At 37.7% G+C, this 21578-nt stretch overlaps 1 long non-coding RNA gene across 1 annotated transcript in view; it reads left to right on the top strand.

Moving 5' to 3' along the window:
* Window positions 1–21578, top strand: part of LOC105875412 (uncharacterized) — a 104294-nt gene that overhangs the window by 13004 nt on the left and 69712 nt on the right. Inside the window, exon 2 of the long non-coding RNA XR_012914503.1 lies at window positions 9478–9569. This is a non-coding gene — a long non-coding RNA (uncharacterized LOC105875412). The remainder of the gene's footprint in view (window positions 1–9477; window positions 9570–21578) is intronic.

Below are 21578 nucleotides of genomic sequence, written 5' to 3' on the forward strand. Positions count from 1 at the left end.
TCAAATGTGAAGACTCAGAAGACATACTGGTTAGATTAGGGATTCCCTCACTGTCGCCCCTTCATGAGCGTGTTTCAGGCTCTGAATGGATCGGTGCCATTCATTATCACCCTCCTGGTCTCTTTCTTCTAGGAATTTATTAAAATCTTTCCTTGTATAAAGAATTATTTTTTTCTCTTATAAATAATAGAGAAATTTACTTTTATGTGTGTTTGCTGTCATTATATGGGTTAAAAAAATGGAAACCAAATGTATATCCACTCAAGTCATCATTTTGATGGTCATCAAATCAGTTTTATGCATCATTTCAATTTTATGTATCTATAATTATTGTAAATTTCAAAAAAATGGTAATTAAGAATTTTAGATGAACTCTTTCTATATATAATTTTTAAATATGAGTTTTAGAAATAGTTTATGATTTGTAGGTCTTGACAGAAATAATTCACTATTATAAAGTGTTCAATATATGCATTACACCTTCTTAGAATATGGAATTCAAATCACTTTTCTCCCCACAAAAGGGGCAGTATGTTTGCAAAAAACAGAGAAATAACAATTATCAGATTATATATGTCAAAAGCAGTACATGCAATGTATACTTTATTAATTCAGAAGACAGAGAAACCTTTGATATATTTTAAGCAAGACAAGGTCAGAGTAGATGAGAGGAGCTAGCATTTGAAGGAAGAGTAGTTTTTAGGTTAGGAAAATAAAGAGGACTTTATAAGAAGATACGAGGAAATGGAAGGAAAACCATTGGTGTCAGGAAAATATATCTTTAGCAGATGAAATTGATTTCTCTACAATTAGTAAAATGCTTTAGAGTAAATCAGATCAATTAAGAGAACTAAATAGTTAGATCTGGATCAGGGAGAAATGAATCTTTTTCACATATCATTTAATTATATTACATGTAAAATCATATTTATAATCACTTGCATTGGAGTTTCTTGTTAAATTATCTATTTCATGTCATTTGTCCTTTTAAAATGAGTCTATAAGCATTATTTTTATAAATTATCTATTAACTTAACATATTAAATGAAACTGACTTATCTCTATGAAATTCCATATCTGAACACTTCCTATAGAAGAATCTTGGGTAATATCTACTTTGCTTCTGTTTTGCCATCACAAAGTTTTGCAAAAAGGTAACAGGTGCAGTATCTCCTAATCCCTGATATTTAGCATCCAAAAGGACATACAATAAATATGTTCTTCTTATTTTAAAATATTCAACTCTTATCTGTCAAAAAGGAAATTTTGAAATTAAAGTGAAATGATAAAATTTATACAATGAAATAAACTAAAAAGAAGATTTTAAGATAAGTATTTAATGAACAGATATTTTCTTCAAAAAGAAATTCCATGGAAAATTTTCATGTCTGGCAAAAACACTTTTTAAGAAGAAAAAAAGAGAGAATAATAACTATTTGGGGATAAGAATGCATAACAATGTTAAAATACCGCAATGTTGGAGCTACACCAATAATTAAGTTAGGCAGACAGACAGCACAGAATGGAGTGTTGATCACTCAGAGCTCCAAGAGGAACCATTCCTAGAGAAGGAGTTCCAGCAAGCACTGTGGAAGCTGGACGCGGAGCTTTGTCATATATGATGTTCGACTTCCTCTCTGTTTGCTGGAATACTCCAGGCAACGGCCCCCATCCTAAGCCACCCCAGTAGGAGCCACCTTGGAAGTGAACCCTCCAGCTCCCAGTATTTCAATTCAGCTATTCATGCCATGCTCAGAAAGGGTCAGCCAAGTCTTCCAGCTGAGGCCTCCGGTGTTGTAAATGTGAGAAGAGCTGTCCTCACTGCACCCCTTCTGAATCTCTAACTCACAGAATCCCTAAGAATAATAAAATGATTTATTTAGTTCATTCAATTTTAGGGTGGCTTGTCACAGTGATAGGTGCTGGAAACACTGATGACATTAACCAAAAAATCTGCAACATTGCCCAACATAGAAGAATATATACAACTAAGAATTGCATGTATTCAATACATTTGCAAATCAGTACTTGCTCAAAAGCAAAAAGGACTATTTAAAAATCATTATTTGCCCATTTAAAATAAAATAAAACCACCTTTAGCCTGTTCTTAATTCTATAATAGTGTTGATTTAAACATATTAAAATAACCCTTCACCCAATCACTTGAAAAGTGATTGGTTTATCCAGCTACATAAAATTGTTCCATTTCACAGTTTACTTTTTATTCTCCCTGTTGCACTGATTTCTAAAAGCTCCCAAAGGACAGACTTTAAAGTAAACTGAAGCATTCATTCTTTAGAAAATCTATTTTTTCTTCTACATAACAGTAATTTGGGAGAGAAATTCTGTTGTATTTTGATATTACTTTGCATTTTCTTAATAAAGATATTTTAAGTAAACTACTTTGCCAAATTATAATAGTAAAGGCATAGGCAAATCTGATTTAATAAATCAATTGCCTAATATATACATTTTGTGAGTTCAATCAGAAAATATGGAACAATACTCAGTTAAAAATATTTTTCTAATTAGAAATTAAGAACAAAGTAATGGAATCTGTGTGGTAATTATTTTATAATAATTTACAAATAATATTATTTTGTTCAAATTTATTCTAAAGTTTAAAAAATGGAAATATTGTAAGCATCACAGTTCTTTAGGGACAAGTTTTAATTTCAGGATGATTGCTTATGAAGAAGAAAAACACCTGTCAAAAGCTATTCTTACATACCTAAATCTATGAAATGTTTCCAAAATCAGTTGCTGTCTTGGATGAACTGAAAATCCAATTCATTCATCTTGTTATTCTTTTAAATTTTGACAGGCTTAGACACTTCTAAATTGCCTAAAGCAAAGGCTAGCATTGGAAAATGAGAACAGGAAGGCCTGCATTTGCCAGTTCAATGTAGTCATTTAAAAAATATATTTCCACATACATAACTTATTTTAAAAGTTCCAATAAACCCACTAATGGATTTTTTGAAGTAATGGTATTCTGAGAAATAAATACATGTTTAAAACCATGCTATATAAATATAATAAAATATAAAGTACTTTATTTAAATAATGTTGTAGATGTCAATGATGTTTTAATAACTAAAATTAAAATCTAAGTTCTGAAAACATCTTGCCAAGAATTTGATAGTTGAAATCTGCATCTAACAATTATTTGGAAAATAAATATGTAAGTATTGTATACTTATTTTATTGAAATTTTCACTAAAGAAACATGTAACTAACCAAAGGAAGATCACCCCTAGAGAGATGTGGATATCATTTTTCTGCATATAAATCACATCCTGGTGTGAGGGTCTAACTCACATCAAAGAGCATGGAGCGCAGCAAAGTGTAACTCTGAGGGTCACAGACAGGGTCACTTTCCAGATGGTGGTAAAATTGCTCTAGTTTTAACTTGGAGTTACTTTATTTTATACTAAGTTATATTTCCTTTATTAAAAGAAAGATCAAGAAAAAAATCCATAAAAGATTATGTGTTAAATAGATCAAAAACAAAAATGCAGAAAACCCAAGTTGAAGTTTAAACATTTGCAGAATGAGGTATGTATGTGTATATGTGTTTAAGCTCTATGGTTTTTCTGATTCTTATTTCCTGAGAGTCTCCATTTACTGCTTATCAACAATTTCCTATAATATTTCCCAGAATAATTCACTAATTTTACTAGTTTTTCCTAGTTTTCATTTTTAGTGAATTTTCCTTATAGTCAGGCATATTGTAGAATTCACTAAGAAAACTTTTGTTGTGACACTTAGCCTCATGCTTATTAACAGTCTTATGACTTTTCTTATCCAGAAGAATATTTTATGAAATTTAAGTCTGTAGCTAGAATTTGGTGAAGGCAACAGTAAGAAACCTTTAGAAAAGAAATAAAAAAATAAATAAATTATATATATATATATATAATTGCAAGGCAAACTAGAAGTTATCAGGATGGGTATAAAGTGAAAATAAGAAGAAATCGGTGCAAAACTGTACAATCAAGCAAATACATTTTTCCTTATCATTGACTCCTATTATTGCATCTCATTACAAAGAATTTTTATTGTGGCATAACTTATATACAATAAAATGCTTCAATTTTATTTGTGGAGTTCTATGAGCTTTATTTGTATACTTGCAAAATACAGAAGATTTCCATTACCCCAGGAAGTTCCCTCATCAGCTTTCATAGCATCGCATTCTAATTGACTGTCTCTTTTCCTGAAGTAGACAAAAAACTCTTTGAGCAAAGAAAAGATAGCATGCCAATAACTGTTCCCTAGGTCTAAGTATAATGTCTAGATCAAAGTAAGACATAAATCCTTAAAAGCAGAATTAGTGATTAGCATGAGGGACACCAAACAAAAGGCAGATAGCATGGAAGAGGAGAATGGTGAATTTTGTAGAAAGGTATGAAAGTGAACATTCTATAGGAAAACATAAACCTTTTACATACCACAAGAAAATTATGTCAATTTTGGGTAATAATTTTGGGTATAATTTCAATTGAACTTTCTTTGCTATAGTCCTAGCGGAATTCTTTTTCTCTGGAGTCAATGGTTTAATTAGGGTTTCATGTTAATCACGAATAATGTTCATTGCAAGTTATATAGAAAAATATATCTCTATATACTTATAAAAAGAGGTTAATTATTAGTAAATGTATCTAGGAAAAAATAACCCCTAGAATTGACAGAACAACTCAAATGTCATTTTTTCTTTTTTCTTTATTCCTCCCTTGTTCTCTCTACATCTTTAAACTACAATCTTCACTCAGCATGGAGTGGATGCACTATTAGAATTGCAGGGATTGTTCCCTAACATCTACACCACTAAAGATAAGAGTGTCTCCTTTATTCTGTCTCAGTTTTAAATCCCTTGGGGACATGGACTACTTAGACTGATTAAATTTAAAAATTAATCTCATAAATATGCCAGTAGCTCATAATTTTTGTTAGGAAATGATGGCAAAAAGAAGAAAGAATACTTTCAAGCTTACTTGTTCAAAACCATGGTCCTTTAAGTTAAATTAGGGTTAATACAATGCTAAGCTGTTTAGAAGGCTTCCTTTCTAATTAGAATATGAATTATTTGGGTGAAGAGATCATTCACAATCATTATTTTAACTTCAAATTGTAGAGTGTCTCTCTTTTCATGGAAAACCGCTCTGCAGGCACCTGAGGGGAGCAGAGAGAAGAGAGCACAGTGGGATCAGAATATCACATAAAGGAAAATGAGTCCCTCCAGAAATTCATGTGAGTCAGATGAGACCATTGCTGAATCTCAATAATGTAGACTGGTAGGAAATCAGGGAAAATTTCTGACCAGACTTAATAGGGTATAGAAGGTAAAATTTTGTAACAGAGGTGACCTTTTTGAGAATAAACAGATGGTCCAATTTGTATTGACACATAGCAAAACCAGGCATGATACCAAAAAATTTAAATAATGGTGGGGTTGAGAGCCACAAAGTTTTGTTTCATGAACTTAGCATTAGAGAATATTTCTATTTGTTCACAGATTATAAAAGTTGCCAGAGTAATGAATCTCAACAAATCTCCCCATGTCTACTGTAAACATGCCCTGTGTAGTCACCTCCACATTGATTCCAAGTTTGACCATATGACTTGCTTTGATCAATAGGACAAACATGAATGTAAAATAAGCAAAGACATAAAAAAATTCTTTTGCACTGGGGCTTACACTCTAATAATACTTCCAACAGGTAAAGAAGTCCAGGCTAGTCATCTGTGGACATTTGCTCAGGTAACAGTGTGAACCACCTACTATGCAAGCGAGGCCATCTCAGGCCGTGTGGCCGCAAATGAGGCGCCATTCGACTGCAGCTGCATGGCAGCTTCCTGCAGACAGCAGCGACAGAAACGCCCAATTGAGCCCAGCCCAACTGCTGATCCACAGAATCTCTAGAAAATAACATTGTTGGTATTTTAAGCCACTACGTTTTGGTGTGTGTGTGTAGTGCATATGTGTGTAATTACAAACGCACATCTGAAATAGAAAAAGTACCCTGGAGTGCCCCCATAACAAAAGTTAACGTTTGACTCTGCTTTGAGGTCAGTCAGCAGGTGGAGGCTGGAAGAAAAGTGAAGAGACTGACAGGAGCGGAGAGAAGCAGTGAGGAGGCCTGATGTCAGGGCTGCAAAGGCTGTGAGGCTCCCACTGCTGGCGGCGGGAGAGCTGAGGACCCACGACAACTGGGCAGCGCGACCTCCACAGCAGGATGCCGGGACACAGCGACTGCGCCTGGCCGACTGGTGGACCTGGCTAAGGACATCTGTAAGGCTCCTCTGGCTATGCATGATGAGGGATGAGAACAAAGAAAGGAGAAAAAAAAGAACTACTCAATTTTCAAGGGTAATATGAAGGAAAAAATGGAATTGTCATGAATTCAGTGGAAAAATAAAGCTTTTCATCTTCAGTCTCTCCATCTGACAATGATTTTTAAACAGCTTTCTTGAGGTATAATTGATATACAAATAACTGAATATATTTACTGTGTACAGATTCATGAGTCTGAACAGATGCATATAGCCATGATACCATGGCACAATCAGGGTAAGAAATATCACGATTATCTCCAAAGGTTCCCTGTGTGGCCCCTGTTTGTGGTAAGAATACTCAGAATGAGCTCTATCCTCCTAACGAACTTTTAAGTGCACAATGTTGTATGTTAATATAGGCACTATGTTGCATAGCAGGTCTCTAAAACTTGTAAGTGGCCTCAGGGTAAAGATCAAAGCAAAAGTGTGGTAGTAAGGCCTCACCCTTCAGACCTCAGAAAGATTTACGTCTATGCCTGATAAATCATCTCAGTTTGACAAAATGGCTCCTAAAAATCATATGAATATTGTCACACATTAGCTTGATACTCCTGAAGGAGAGAGGTCTGTCATAAAGTGAATTATGAACGTGACTTTGAAGCATGTAATGAATCTCTCCCAAATCATAAAAAATTAAGAAAGTTATTTAAATAAGGATGCTATTAAAAATCCTACCAGTGTGGACTCTAAGGGACTAAAGAAATTCAAAATTAAAAGAGGCTTCTTGGCTCCACTTTTGAAATGCATACTGTAGACCAAGAAGGTTGCTTTACCGAAAACATAAACCCTGCCATAAAAAATAAAGAAGAATCCAAAAGTTGGAACCAAGAGCTATGGAGAAAGTTGGGCTAAGGAACTATTCTCAGGAAGCAAACGTGGGACATAATCAAAGGCCATTCATTGCTCCTAGATTACAGCGGCTAGAAACATGTGCCTAGATTTCAGAATTTCTCTGGACCAATTAGCACTCTGTCCCTCCTGTTCTTCCCACTTTTTGAATGGCAATGTGGATTACTGTTCTATTGTCACATTACAAATTTCCACAAACTTTTTGCCTTAACACAAATCAGATTTGTTCTCTCCTACTGCCTGTGCATTAGGAGTCTGGGCATGCCAGCAAGCTGAGTCCTCTGCTCAGCACCTAACCAGGCTAAATTCAAGATGTTGGCCAGGGCTGTGATTTCATCTGAGGCTCAGGTATCTCTTCCAAGATCATGGTTTGCTGGCAGAACTCAGTTTCTTCTGGTCACAGGATGAACAACTTCACTCCTAGAGTCCAATGTTCATTTCCTGCCATGTGGTCCTTTTTACAAACTGACTTCGTTCTAGGATAGCAGGAACACATATTTCTGATGCTTCTCATTCTTCAAAAAGTCTAACCTGTTTAGATCAGACTCACTCAGAGTAATCTCCCCTTTGATTAACTGAAAACCAACCTAACTTAATCACAAGATATACTGGTCCTCACAGTCACAGGTCCCACCCACACTGAGAGAGATTGATTAGAGCATGTGTCCCAGGCGGTGGGCTCTGAGGGCCGCCTAGAACGCCGCCTTCCGTGGAGACCACTGTGCGGGCGTGCGTGCGCTGCGGGGCTTGTCTCTGCACTTCTTAGATCTTTGAATGAAAAGCAGCTTCATCAGAAGTGCCTCACCTATATCCAAACTTGATGTGCTCACAAAATCATTTATTGTGACCCTAATGCTAGCATTAGATAAAACTAGATTAAATAAATCTTTTTTTTTTTTTGAGACAGAGTCTCGCTTTGTTGTCCAGGCTAGAGTGAGTGCCGTGGCGTCAGCCTAGCTCACAGCAACCTCAAACTCCTGGGCTCAAGCGATCCTCCTGCCTCAGCCTCCCGAGTAGCTGGGACTACAGGCATGCGCCACCATGCCCGGCTAATTTTTTATATATAGATCAGTTGGCCAATTAATTTCTTTCTATTTATAGTAGAGACGGGGTCTCGCTCTTGCTCAGGCTGGTTTTGAACTCCTGACCTTGAGCAATCCACCCGCCTCGGCCTCCCAAGAGCTAGGATTACAGGCGTGAGCCACAGCGCCCGGCCTTAGATTAAATAAATCTTTAACGATCTTCAAAGGGAATGACAGCACATTGCATGTGAAGCATTGGAAATCACTGGGTCCCGTTGCACGTTGTGCTAGATAGTTGCAGCAGTACCGTCCCAAATTGCATCATGCTTCTGAGTATGGATGTACCTGTGAAATTTCCTTCCCATTTACACTGATCTGTGTTTCTTTAACCAGCATACATAAGCAAATGCCGCAGAAACAGAGACTTGTAAAGTGCTTGTGCTTTAGCCTAAAGATCAAAGAACTGTAAACTTACGTGTAGCTCTTAATAGTAGGTTCATTTTCCATAGTGGTTTGGGTTAGTGAATCAGGTACTTCATTTGTATTCTAATATTAAGCAAATAAGAATAGAGATAATGGGAGATATGTTTCTTACTGATGGGCAAAGAAATTAAAAATATGAAAAAGAGATTTCTAGAATAAACCTTGTGTTATTAGATTGGAATTGGAGGGCTTTAATATGTATCTATGGTTTTTGATGTATACATATAAACCGATAGATTAGACTAAGTGAAATAAGCTGGGCACAGAAAGACAAATATTGCATGTTCTCACTCATACATGGGAGCTGGAAAAGTGGGTCTCATGGTGGCAGAGAGTAGAATGGTGGCTACCAGGGGCTGGGAAGCTGGGGAAGGGGAGATAAATTAAGGTAGATTAATGGCTACAAACATAAAATTAGATAGCAGGAATAAGTTCCAATGTTCAGTGGGCCAGTAGGGTGACTATAGTAAATAATAATGGGTTGTATATATAAAAAGAGCTAGAAGAAAGAATTTGAAATGTTCCCAAGACAGAGAAACGACAGATGCTTGATGTGATGAATATCCTAAATATCCTGACTTGATTGCTACACATTCTATGTGTGTATCAAACTATCACATGCACCCCATAAATATTTACAAATATATGTATCAATAAAACAATTAAAATACATATAAATACACATCTGCTAAAATAGCCTAGAGGCATTGACATCCTAGCAATAGAAAAAAAACAAAAACTAATACCCAGATCATGGTTTCTAAATATTATTCTCTACTTACAGAAAACAAGGCTTCTTGGAGAAATTGCTGTTCCAAGTGGGCGGACAAGGGTAGTACAAGATCACTCTGGAATAACCTGCTGAGACAAAAATGAGTAAGTGCTCAAAATTGATATGATAAGTCAAAAGGTTATAGGAGCCTGCTTGAATTGCTTGTTTTTAAAACAATGACAACATAGCTTTTCTATTCATATCCTATGGTGAAGACATTAACTCCCCTAACAGAGTAAAACTTCATATAAAATACTAATTATGAGAAGAAAAATAATGTCTCTCTTATGATTGATTCTTAACATTTTAAAAGGCAAACACTATGACACTGTGGGCTACTATAAATGCTTGTTTCCAGCACCAACTTAAAAATGGATTTTTAGTCATAATCATCAGTTGAAAGTTTGTTACTTCTTCCAAATAAACTGTAAATGTGAATATGTTCCTTGTCCTCCTCATAAATTATTTCAAATATTTAATTTCAATGAGAAAAATTGCAAAAATTTCTATAGTTCTGTTTAAAGTACCTCATGCAAAATAATTTAATAAGAACACGAACCCTATCAATAATGCTATTATCTCCTCATTTGTAAAGATAAGGAAACTGAGACACAGTAACTTTTTCAAAATAATGCTGCTAGTTAATGGTAGAGCTGGGATTTGTGCCAAGGTCATCTCATCCCTGATGTTAGACTGTCACCCATTATCATGTTCAGTTTTTAATAATTGTGATCATGATGTAATATCATCTTCCAAAAATACTCATCATTATCTGCCTTTCCTCTAAAAACCTAGGATAAAGAATTATTTTTTCCTTTCAAAACTTAAGTATACCAGAATTCTCATTTATTTATCATGACCTAATTTGCTTCTAGAACTATTATGCATTTTGGAAATCCTTTAAAGCTACTCTTGCTCATCTAAAAAAAATGAAAAATGGCCTAGTAACAAGAAAATGTTGCTTGTGTTTTTCATTCACTGCATAAATTATTATTAACTGAACTTTGTAGTGTCCCAGATCTAAGACAAAGGATGTTTTCATTATATTGATCATTACTTATAAGCCCATTAGCAACAATGCCACTAAACAATAATGAAAACAGTCTAAATAATATTATGTACTTGTTATGTTCTTTCAACAAAGTTGAAAACTCCTAGATATCTAGAGACATTTTAATGTAGAATATAATTTCATTTTCTCTCAAATGAATAAAGAAGCTTTAAAATAATAATAATTTTTCTGTCACTACTTTTTATATATAGTACTCTGAAAACACATTACATAATGTTAATTTTTGCATCGTTGAAACTGAAAGCACCACAACAGCATTTACATAAAATATATATATACACACCAACAGTATAGAACTGTCAATCTATACTAACCAAAAACCAAGGAACATCAAGAAACAAAACATCTTCACTTTGGAAGTTCTTTAAAGGATGCACTTACAGTGATTAAGAACACAAAGATTTACAATAGTCTTAAATGCGTTCAAATCTATTCATTTACCAAATAATTATCTTATGAAAATTTTATCAGTGGGTTCAAATTAATGCATTATTAAGGAAGCAATCTTGTAAGAATCTCAACTGTTCATAACCAAAAATGTATTAGCTAAAAATATCAGGGACACAAGTCTTTTTCTCCAAAGGAACAAGAAGCATGGTCTTTAGAGAGTTCATGCTAACTCTAGTTAATTATATATAATAATATAACCTTTAAGGAAAAACCAGACAAACAAAATACACAACACTTTGTAATAAAGTCACTATTGTAAAATGCTATATAATTTTAAATCTATTTTTGATAGATTAAAACAAAATGTATTGTTCTCCTTAAATGCAGTTATTTTGCCCCTGCATTATAAAAGGATAGCTTAACAACTCCAAATAAATATATTTCTTCATCTGATTTTCATGATATTCATACACATCCCATAACAAAGAGTACTCCTGTACTATTTAGGTTCGTTTCTGCTGAGGATAGTTTTCCATTTCCATTATTTAAAATCTGGAGAATTACAGGAATATAATATTCAATAAATTAAAATTAACAATAATTCTACCTCTAGAATAAAAATGAACACTCATTTTAATAATTAAATGTATGTTCAGAGTGCTTGTGAGTGTCCATGCCCTCAAATCAATCCTATAGAGTTTACTCTCTTCTGGGACTTAACAGTTTATCATATAGTGAGTTTGAGTCACTTGTGCATGACCAATTCTTCCACTAAGCAAAACCAGACAATTCGCATAAACATAAAACAAAACAAAACAAAACACCATTTGAAGACATTGGTGAGCTGTGGACACAGCAGGACTCGAGCCGGAACAGATCACAAGCACAGGGACCCCTCAGAGAGGAGGCTGACTGGCTGCCGCAAAGTCTTCCTGCCAGGTAGCCACCGATTCCGGCGCGATTGTGCAGTTCCATGGACGGCTGGCAGGGGATTTCTGTGAAGAGGGGTAGCACTTGGCAAAGTGCTTTACACAGCTGCAGAGAAAAAAAAAGTTAGACCTGAGGGATAAGGATTTCAGTAAGAAGAAAGATAGAGAAATAAGCTCAAAATTATACCAGATTTCCTCCCAAAGTTTTTGAATTTTCAAGCAGTCTAGGGTAAGAGACTCTGAAGCCAGGCAGAAATTTTCTAAAACTATTGTTGTTTTTGGAAGTCTTGAGGTGTGAGAAGACAAGGATCAGAGTTCAGCCTGCTTGGCTGGCGGGTCTCTAATACACACGACTCAGTTAAAACTTTCAGGAGAGCTGCAGAAGTCCAGAGATGAACCAGAAGAAAACAGACTGCTGAAAGCTGCGAATCAGGCTTCAGTCGGCTCACTCCCTACTCTATCCATTTTACAAAGAAAAAGGTGATTTCTCTCTAGAGAAATTTAAAGCATCATCCAGAGTCTCTATAAATTTCAGTCACAATGTCTGACTTTAATCTAAAGTTTTATATGCTGTATGTAGCCATGTGTCGCAGAATGGCAGGGATATTCTGATGATTGTGTTGTTAGGTGATGCTGTCATCGTGTGAACATCATGCGGTGCACTCACACAACCTAGATGGTGCAGCCCACTGCAGACCGGGGCTATATGCTGCAGCCTATTGCTCCCAGCCCACAAGCCTGTACAGCAGGGGACTGTACAGAACACTAGGCAATGGCAATGCAGCAGTATTTGTGTCTCTAAACACATTGAAGCATAGAAAAGTTACAGTGACAATTTTCTTTAAATCATCATATATTCTTTTCTTAAACTTATATAAGATTCTAGAATCCTATTTTTAGGAAATGCTCCAACTAAAAAATGTTGAAAGGAAATTGCTTTATGAGAATAGTCACTTAAATTAGTAATATATGGTTAGTTTATGTATATTCAGTGAGGTAGAAAACAATCATGTTTATATCCATATTATGCTCTGAGATTCAGAAAGGTAACCCAGTTTTATGAATTCAACAGCCCTTATGACATTAAAAGGAAATGTTCATGCAATTACTGACTTTATTGTTCTTAACTTTTTCCTGAGGGAAATTCAATTTAAAAATAAAGGAAATACATTTCTAACTCTCTAGGTTTTAATATGAACATTTAATCTAATTGCTAATATTGTTTAAATGTACATGTTTTCATCTTAAAACACTGTTATCCACATCCTACTTTTGATCAAATAAGGGATAGATTCCATTTAATTATTTTCAATACAGCAATGAATGGACTATAAATCAAGTTCTTGTTCCTTTAAAGTCTCTAGCCTTCTCTCACATCTTCTCCCAAGGCCCACATCCACTTTCTTCCTGATGTCTCAATGAAAATCATCATAGTCGTCACTCTTCCTGATGTGGCAGTAGATTCCCCGGCAGCACATGGATCTCGATTAGCCAGGTTCTGCGTTGTCCCCACCTCAGTTGTCATCAGTGGGCCGCGTTGGCCGCGAGCCACTGGCTGCCTGAAGTGTCCTTCTGTCCAGACTGGTGAGATGCCATCTGGACACAAAAACTTCCAATCTGCAAAAGAGCAGGGATTAGAGACAACGCTCTTTAATCCCTTGCCTGTCCAGTGTAACTCAGTCGCAGTCTCTACACACCATGCCTACCCTTTTGTACTGTCATCCCCAGGGACCTTGTGAGCTGCTGCCCTGTCCCCCAGGCACCGCAGAAGCAAGCGGGACAAGAGACTAAGACAAGGACCAGCCACACCCGCAGGCAGGGAAGGAGGAAGAGGAGAGCAATGGAGCCAGAAAGAAAGGGAAGGGCTTCTTCTTTGTCCCTGCGGGCCCAATATTTGGAAACTGGCTGGTGCTGTAATTTTACCTTATTCTTTCTTTTCATGTTGGAAGAAAACTACTACAATGAGTAGCTCAGTGTCTGGGCTAGGAGGCCTCATCGATGAAGTCTCTCCATCTTCTTCTAATTACCGACTGCATCTATATAACCTTCCCTCCCAACCCCCTAAATTTTACATCTACAAAATCTGGAGGGGAATCAAATTTATTTTCTATAACCCCATTTATCTTGGACTCTGATTACCAGGCCCATTACCAGGAGCTTAAATTTAAACTCTGTCTCTTGAAGTTCCTACTAGTGTGTGGCTCTGGCTCCTATCCCCTATTCGTACTTTAGGTTGCATATCTTTAATGCCAGGCTGACATAAGACTGGCACATTCTATCACAAATCTACCTTGGAAGCAGTGGAGCTGAAGATTAAGTTAAAATTCTTAAACCCAGAAAGTTTGCTATGCCAATGTAAGGGTTCTAATTTGAAAGGGCTTGGATCCTGAGACATGACCTCAAGACATTGGGGTAGAGGTAAATCTTGAAATCCCAGACTTCCTTCACTCATAGGATCTTCAGAAGTGGCCCACTCTTCAGCCTTTCAAGAGAACATGCCTCCTTGGAGATAGATCTGTGCCTCCTCCCCTCCTGGCTATGAGATCAACAACCAGGACTGTCACAACATAATCTGGCAAAGAAAGTGCTGTGCCAGCTAAAGGAGGAATGGCACCATATCTTTAAGGATCTACAGGACTTAGTCCACATATACTGACAAGATCTGGGAGAGAATGGATCTGCTACAAGCTAGAACAAGAGGGGCAGAACATAAATTTGGTGAATTTTATCAACGTGGGAGCAATCTGCAGTGAAGAGAATAAACACCCTGGTAAGGATGCCAGAAGACAGTGAGATCACACTGCTAGGAACGCCCTAGGAAGTTTAGAGAAGGTAACGGTCCACAGTAAGTAAAACAGAAATAACACAACTATTGTGGCAAGTTAAAAAAATGTTCAGAAAACTTTCAAAACACAACATGTTATAGTGGATATATCATGTAACATCAAGAACCTACCAACTGACCATGATTTTCAGGAGAGCATTGAAGACACCATTACTGGCACTGGTACCATTACTGGTAACTGGCATTATTGAGAAGCAAAGTAAGGGGTGCTGTCTACAGGCCACTTGGTAGGAGACACTGTTATAGAATCACTGAACATCTACGTAGCAAAGGGTATGGCATAAAGGAGGTATAATTACAGTGGTTAATCATCAGAAGCAAGTTGTCTGCAATTATTCTAAGGAATGGCAAGATCTGAGTTGCCAGCCGATGACTGAAGCTTCACCAGTCTCTGGGGATGGTTAATAGAATATGGCTTCCCTAAGAGATAGTTAAGCAAATAGCAAAAGGGATTTCTTAATCTACACAAAGGAAAAAAGGCTGGATGTTCGGTTGCCACCTGAATTTAAAGGCACAAACTTTATGCTAATTCAGATCTGAATCAGTTATCACACTTTGAATTGATTAACTAACAAGACGACCAAGTCCCCAGGAGAAAAGGACCCTACTTTTGAAAAGTCATGGCAAATAAATGCTGTAATGACTTTTCCATCCTTCCCCCGCTGGGACTTAAAACTATTTACTAGAGTGACTACACGCGCCGGAAATGGTGATAAGAACCTCGGCTTTGTGAAAAAGTCTCTGGATGCCTACGGGGGTTGCTTCCATGAAATGAGACAAACAAGCAATTAAATGTAGATAGCTATGGCTGCTTCCCAGTCACTGTGGTCTCATTGTGCAAGGGATCACCAGTCTGATCCTCAGGAACTGATGCTGTGATTGCAGAATATGGGAAGGTTGCCAAGAAATGTGAAATACTTGAGATTTTTTTTTACCCTGGTTGCAAAATAAATAGCTACCGTGACAAAATTCCATAATTCTGGCAAGGGACATGAGACTCCAGGATCAGATGCAAAGGACTTTATTGCTCAGGGCACAGTATTGGAGACCTCAAATCAAGCAGGGTGCTTGCAAGCCTGCCTAATCTTTGCCCTGGAAGGACACCTTAGCTTTATCACATGTCTCAGGAAATCCATGTGTCCTCCACCCTGACATGAGACACCATCCTTCAGTGTGGTTTGTTATGCAGATATACCTGAAAAGACAGTCCAGCCAGCACAACATGATACGAGTCGTACAGAAATGAAAAAGACACATGGAGAATTATCTCCTAATAATTCCCAACTTTCATTTCTATACCATTTAACTACTGATAAATTTTATCACGTGCAAACCATCTGCCAGCCACTCTTACTCCGATTATTCTGACTGACAGGGCCTGGGGCCAAATCAATTTGATTTGTCTTATGAGCATTTAACTAAACCTACTATCAACAGGATTTCTACCAGCAAAATGCAATATTGACTTCGGCCTTGTGCCTCACATTCCCAGTTGGATAAACTCCATAAAGCTAATAGTGTCTACTTCAGAAAGCCAGGTCGCATTCTGTTTACATTTTTGTATTCATTTTTCTACCTGGACCAAGGTATTAATTCAGGTGTAGCAGGATACATAAAGGTCACCCAGACTCTACCATGGACTATAAGAAGGATAATTCAGCTGATACTGTCTAACCTGCATGGCTTCCATGACCAACATAGTATCTCCTTAAACCCTGGAAGGAGTCTTATGATTAACTTTAAGGTGCAAGTCATTGTTTTTTCAGGGACATGCAAGTTAATGCCGGGCTTCCAATAAAAGGAATATAATACCAATGGCATACAAAGCACTCTTAGAAAGGTTATTTACAACTGCTGAGGCCCCCAAGAGGAACTATTCCCATTCTCAGTTACTGATAGGGCAGACGAAACGCCACCTAGCTGTTGGCAGGGACAAAAGGAACACATTGGAATGACTCTGCTCAAGCAGTTTCTCCCAAAACCAAGCCCAGAAGTCAACAATTTGAAGTGAACTAGAACGCTAGGTTCTACAAGGTGGGGTTGGGGGAGGGGTGCAAATTGGAAGCATTGTTAACTTGTGCTCCACAGATCAAACTTGGGGGACATAAGAAAAAGCTTCTGGTTTTCGTTGCGATTATTCTAATGTCCTATTTCTATAGAGATTAAAACACTGCTATTTCAGAAATAAGTAGAAAAGTTTAATTTTCAAAAATTTAAATGTAGCATAAATGCTAAAGATAATTATACATCTGTCATATATAGCAAAAATTGCAATAGACTATCAAAAATTCGCATATAAAGTAGTCATATTAAAAGTCCTATTTTAAAATTAACATAAATACTTATTTTTCTGCATGTATTATTCAGTAATTAAAATGACAGCATGGGCAATATTAGAACTCTGATTTAATTGAGGGACGTTTAGCTGATTACAAACAGTGTATTCATTTTTAAAAAATGAAATTCTAATTAGTTTTGGCTTCCTGTCAAAATCTGTAATTAAGAAAGTTGTCAAAGTCAATCCTATTATTCATCTTGATAATGAAATTATTTTAACATCAAACACGAATGTTTTATTAACATGAAGAGAATAATTGTTGTTAATGTTGCTCACAGGGCTTAATAAATATATCACATCATCTACACTAACCACCTAAATATCTGTACACAGATGATTGTGATTAACAATTTGTGAGGCTTTTTAAGATTAAGTATGAAACTGGCATTATTTTACAGATAACGTTTAACTACCTTTCATTGGTACATGTGACATTCGTGGGCAATGTGGCTCTATACATTTTTCTTGAAAAGAAATTAAAATCATTTTATAAATTGTAAAAATAAACTCCACTTACCTTATTTAAAGTGTTCAACTTTATGACTTTGGGCATACATATCCCATGCCCAGTACCAAACATATCTGTTATTCCTGAGTTTACTCTTGCCTATTACATTTTTAAAAATTTGTTTTGTTTTCTAATTTCCAAATATTATTGGGGTACAAATGTTTTTGGTTACATGGATCGATTTTGTTATGCTTGAGCCAGGGCTGTAAGTGTGCCCACCACCAGACAGTGTTCACTGTACCCTCAGGTAGGTTTTATTGGCATACATTTTCTTTCCAATTTGTTATAAATCCCAGAATACATTGTCTACAGTCTGTAGTTATTCACTTTTAAAAGAGATTTAAATGATACAATAAAATCATATATATCATATATATGATACATATCATGACATGTATCATATATATGTATATATCTTATATTGCCACTTCTGGGCCACTTCATTCCATTATATATATCCCAACACTTTTTCCTTTAGCTTGAAGAACTTTATCATTTCTTAGAGTATGGGTATTCCAGTGATAAATTATTTAAGCTTTTATTCTTTTGATAAAATACCTTTTGTCAATTTTTAATGATATTTTGATGAGCACAGAATTCTAGGTTGATTATGTTTATTTGCTTTGCATTTTCTTTTAATATTATAATAGTCTTGCTCTACTATATCTTTGCTTGCTTTGTTTCTGTTGTGTGATTCTCTGCCTTTTGTTCCTTTGTGTGTGATGTCTATTTTTTGTTTTCTTCTTGTTATGTTTCCTCTCTATTTTATGAGCTGAATTGTGTCCCACAAAATTCGTATGTCAAATCCTCACTCTGAGCCCTGCCTAGGTGCGTTCTCCCTCCACCATAGCCTGGAGAATCCTTCAAGACAGTCAGCTGGGGAGTTGTGCTCCTTACCATGATTTGTTACCTGTATTTCAAGGATCACTCACTCTTCTTTATTGTTTGATGTTCATTGGCTTGAATACCCTTATATCATATATTTTACCTTTTTAAAAATATTATTTCAGTCAAGAATAATTCTGGTCCCTGTTTCCTATTTTTGCCAGAATTAGAATTTCTGATAATGCTTATTATTAAGACTCTTGAAAGGCTATTTTGCAGTAGACAATAACCCGTGTATATTTTTAGATGGGGAGAAAAATATTTAAACAGATTTCTTTAAATACTAATGATCTTTCAGGAGTATATCTAAGAGTATATCATTTGTAAACAGATAATTTTACTTCCATCTTTCCAATTTGGATGTCTCTTATTTCTTTTTTCTTGCCAAATTACTCTAGCAAGAACTCCCAGTGCTATACTGAATAGAACTAGAGTGTAGATGTTCTTGTTTTGTTTTTGATCTTCAAGGTAAAGCTTTTAGTTTCACACTGTTACGTGTGATATTGGATATGGGCTTGCCATAGGTGGCCTTTACTATTTTGAAGTCAATTACTTCTATGCCTCCTTTGTTGAGCATTTTTATCATTAAAAGTGAATATGGGGGGGCGGAGCAAGATGGCGGACGAATAACACCGCCAGACAGAGGGTCTCTGCAGAAAAGACAGATTCTAGCAGAAATTAGAGGACAGAAGCAAGAAGATGAGCATACAGCGGACAAGGGCCGGAAGGAGGGGTACCTGAGACCCCGGGAGACTCCACGGGAGGAGGCTGCAGAGGAGAACTGGAGGCTGAGACCACCGGAGCAGCCCGGAGACCAGCGGCAAGGGTAGGTGGATTTGCTGTTTCCCCTCCCCTGCATTTGGGACTGCTGGTGGGCTCCCCAGCGGGTGAAGAGACCTGCGGCAGCCAGCCAGAGACCGCCGCCGCCAGCCAGTGGTGAGCCTGTAGCAGATGTGGCGCCAGGTTCCCAACTTCCTCCGGGCACCTCCATGTGCACAGACCCGAGCCGCGAGGCAGGCGCCATATTGCCTCCTACTCCCCTCCGCTGACCCTACCCGCGGCGGCCCAGAGAGACAATACAGCCAACAGCCAGAGGCACCTCCAGGGAACGGGACCTTCCCATTTGGGAGCCTAAACCTGACTCAGGGGAATTCAGACAGGAGAACAGTGCCGATTCAGAGGCTGAGAGACATAGACCCAGCTTGGACTCCCTGTGGGTGAATTGGGACCAGAAATCCTCTCCCTGGTGGGGATACAGTTTGAACTCTGGGACCCAGAGGTCGGACCTGCAGACCAGATCACCTGCGCCAAGGGCTAGCATTGCCCGGGGCACAGAAGGGTTATACGTGAATAGCCTACTGAGGTGTGTGTGCCTCCAGGGGCAGATGGGCGTCCTAGAGGGCAACCCTTCTCCCAGGAGGAGGCCGTGCGCCCAACCCAGGTGGTGTTCCTATCCAGGGAACCTCCCCGCCGACATCACAGTCCGGGGAGGCCTAGTGGCTGTGGTCTGGCCTGCTGGCAGAGGCACAGGAGTAGCTGTGGAGTTGGAGAGGGTGGAAAGAAGTGAGGCCCGCTCCAGACTGCGGGTCTCAGACAGCCCCACCCCCACGCACAGACTTTCTGGCTGAGCAGGACCATTCCAGCCCCGCCCTGACAGCTTTCCCTGGAAGCAGAGAACAGAACTTGGACCCCTGCTAACTGCCTGAGGGCAGGCTTACCCAACCCAACTCCGCCCAGAACAAGAGCTGTTAACAGGACACAAAATCAACAGTATAGCCTGTTCCTCCAAGCAAACGCCACCTACTGACAGGGACGGCATCTTGCACAGCCTTTCCACGGCACCCACTGACTCAACATACAGGGAGTGGTCCAATTTCACCCACAGACACCACCTAACGCCTCAGAAACTAAACAAGGTGTGTGAATACCCAAACAATAACTTAAGGAAAGAAACAACAACTGATCGACATGGGAAGAAATCAGCGAAAGAACTCAGGAAATATGAAGAACCAAACGGAAAACACACCCCCAAAGAGGAGCACCAGCCCCCTAGAAACGGACACCAACCAAAATCAGGCAACCAATATGACAGAAGAGGAATTTCGTATGTGGATCATAAGAACACTCACCCAGCTGCAACAACAACTCAATGACCAACACAAAGAAACCACAAAAAGCCTCCAGGATATGGGAAAAGAAATAGACACAATGAAGAAAAGTGTAACCGAACTCCTGGAAATGAAGAATCAATTCAAGGAACTACAAAATACAGTGGAAAGTCTCAAGAACAGGGTAGATCAAACAGAAGAAAGAATCTCAGAGCTTGAAGATAACACCCTCCAATTAAATAAATCAGTCACAGAAATAGAGCAGAGAAACAAGAGAAAAGAGCAAAGCCTACATGAGTTCTGGGATTATGTGAAGAAACCTAATGTGAGGGTCATAGGGTTCCAAGAAGGGGAAGAAGACAACACTCAAGGGTTGGACAAGCTGTTTGAAGATATAATAGAGGAAAATTTCCCAAGCCTTGCTCAAAATCTTGATATACAAGTTCAAGAAGCTCAGAGGACCCCTGGGAGATTCAATGCAAACAGGAAGACGTCACGACATGCAGTCATCAGACTGACCAAAGTATCAACTAAAGAGGCCCTTCTAAGAGCTGTAAGACAAAAGAAGCAAGTAACATACAAGGGAAAGACAATTCGAATAACATCAGACTTCTCTAATGAGACTTTAGAAGCAAGGAGAGATTGGGGCCCCATTCTCACTCTTTTGAAACAAAACAATGCCCAGCCTAGAATATTATTGCCTGCAAAACTAAGCTTCATATATGAAGGAGAAATAAAAACATTCTCAGACAAGTAAAGGCTCAGAGAATTCACCAAGACAAGACCAGCCCTACAAGAAGTACTTAAAACAGTGTTACGCACGGAACATCATAATAATAACCCACGAATATAAAAACAATCAAAACCCAAAGATATTAAAGGCCAGATATTACAATGGCTCAAGACAGAAATCATAGCAACAAGATCCAACCCAACAGAATGATCAGTAATCCACCTTACCTATCAGTTCTCTCAATAAATGTGAATGGCTTAAACTCTCCACTCAAGAGACATAGGCTGGCTGAATGGATAAGAAAA

Source organism: Microcebus murinus, chromosome 23 (assembly GCF_040939455.1).
Source record: "Microcebus murinus isolate Inina chromosome 23, M.murinus_Inina_mat1.0, whole genome shotgun sequence".
In the NCBI taxonomy this organism is placed as follows: Eukaryota; Metazoa; Chordata; class Mammalia; order Primates; family Cheirogaleidae; genus Microcebus; species Microcebus murinus.